The following is a 2,509-nucleotide window of genomic DNA, read 5'->3' on the forward strand; positions in this document are numbered from 1 at the left end:
CCACCACATTTCAAAGCACAAAGGAGCACAAAAGCTTGGCGTTGGCTCAGTGATACCAGAGCATCAGTTTTGTGAATCACGGCACACTGCAGGCAAGTCATGCATGTGCCGTGCCTGTGACCGAGCTACAACATCACCACCAGGAGGAACTCCTCTCAGCGCTAGGATTTACCAGGCGAATGTGCTGCCCTCTTGAACGTGAAAAGGGTTCAGGGCGAGCAGTCAAGGTAGTTGGTCACTGCCACGTCCAAGGCACAAGGGGGTCTCAATATAACCTTAAAACACTGCCCTACTGCCTGTGCAGTGCTGCTCAAGGTGTGTTACTGCTAAAAAGGGGCGTGATTTCCCTTGATGGCCATAGAAGCATTCCAGGTGGTTCATGCATACACTGGTTTGTGTTTTGTTGTTGTCTGTTTTTGCATTAAGATTAAAAAAAAAAAAAAAAAAGTTGAATTTTCCTACATGCAGAGAAATTCAACTTCATGTCTTCTGTTACGCCCTACGAATCACCCACTTGACCTGTTTATCATGTCTTAACATTGAAGCACATCTGTGATCACTGGGGGAACTGGAAAACCCCTGAGCTGAACTGAACCACTGCTTCCCCTCGCTCCTCTACCCCCAGAAGAGCCAATACAGGGATAAAATGCAGACTCATTGCTTCCTAAAATTTAATACTGGGTCAATGTGTAAAGGTTACTGGAACTGCCCTCCTGTGAAATTATGAACAAATCTGACTGACATATGAAGGGCTGACATAAGTTCTGCTTCTTTCAAGTAAAGACAGGTAAAAGAAAAAGGTGTATTAAGAATCTTCCTGCTTATCAAAACATGGTGTGTTGTATAAGCGCTCAGCGCTTTGTTTCTGTCCAAGGCATTGATTTAATTAAAAAGAAAATGCCACGGAGCATTCTAGATGAAGGCTTCTCCACTCCAACTTAAAACGCTGTGGCAAAGAAAAGCAGTAACAATTCCGTATGTCAGACCACAGGCACAGGAGAGCATGACCCTGACTGAATGCTCAAGGTGAGGAAAGAGTGCCGAGCTCCATTTCCTGCTCGGGGAATCCGCAAAGCAACCTGAGCAGCAGCTCACCAGGACGAAGCAGTTTCAGGCCCTGTGTGCAAACACAGCACCATCACCCTCCTGCTCCCGCTTGGCACAGCACAGGGCGCTATGTGCACACGTACCCAGGGACGCAGAAGGGCAGCGTGCAGCCCTAGCAATGGGAAGGGGGTCTTAACCAAAGGGGGTCTTAATTGAAAGCCCGATTCTCCATTGCTTTAATTGTAAATGCGAGCTCGAATTGAGACAGGGCTTCGTGAACCACCGTCCTCAACAAGGCTCTTGTTGGCACCCAGCGATGCCTGAGCATGGCTGAAGGGAACAAATGCTGTAAGGGGAGTTTACAAAACCTTTCAGGACTGGAAAACCCCTCTTGCTCTCCTCTCTGTAGCAGAGATACCTCAGTATGCCCTCATTCTTAGCACGGGTCGCTGTTGTTCAGGGATGCGTTTATTCTCACCCTCCCACCTTTGATTTTATTCCTAATAATTTTAAGATTTAAATGCCAGACAACTCTACAACACTTAGCTTATAAAAAAGTGAGTTCAGCTGAGGCAAAGGTACCTAAAAATAACAACAAAACCCCACACTAAGTACCCAGCACTGCGCATGGCGTACTTGAGCCCAACTGGGATTTTAAATGATTCCTAGAGAGACCTACTTTTATCACCAACAGTAAAGATTTTTGAGAAAATGAGCGAGTTGCTGCGGAATTAATAATAGATCTATGCAGATTGATATTCCCAGGAGATAAAGAGAAAGGAAAAAAAATACTAAAATCTGATGCTCCTGGCAAATGAAAAACTAATGGACCATATTTTCCCCAAGGGATGGGAGGTGCTTTCATTTTGTTTCGCACTGATAACTATGCCAGACCTGCTGTAACAGGTAACACACAGGGAGCGCCATCTCCAGCTGAATGGAAACACCTTGGAAATTTCACAGAGAAGGCAGAGGGGAGCGCAAGGCATCAAACACCAAACCTCAAGAGCACTGAATGATGGTGACAGTGCAGCAGAGTTTGGCTCTGTTTAGGATTTACCTCAACTCTACAAGATTCCTACAGCATCGCAAACTGGACTTTCTGTATACCTGTGGCAGGAAGAGCAGTGATTGGCACTAGAACCAAAACCATGGTCAGTCTGGAACAGTTTTCCAAAGCCAATCTGTATCGGCATATTTCAGTTCCAAACTCCTTTTAGAAGTTTCAACACCACTGATGGAAGTTAGATTTCACTGGGGACATCCTTGAAACCACTCAGCGCAACTCCCTCCATACATATTTACAAGTCAAACTCCTCAGCTTCATGCAATTACCTGAGTTTTCAACGTTGCACCAACTACCATAACATTCTTTCTTAAATGATTTAGAAAGGCAGAGGAATCAAAACTGATTTGTATTATTTAACATTTATTGATACAAAACAGAAAAATAATTTGTGGC

Source organism: Aythya fuligula, chromosome 4, assembly GCF_009819795.1.
Source record: "Aythya fuligula isolate bAytFul2 chromosome 4, bAytFul2.pri, whole genome shotgun sequence".
Lineage (NCBI taxonomy): Eukaryota > Metazoa > Chordata > Aves > Anseriformes > Anatidae > Aythya > Aythya fuligula.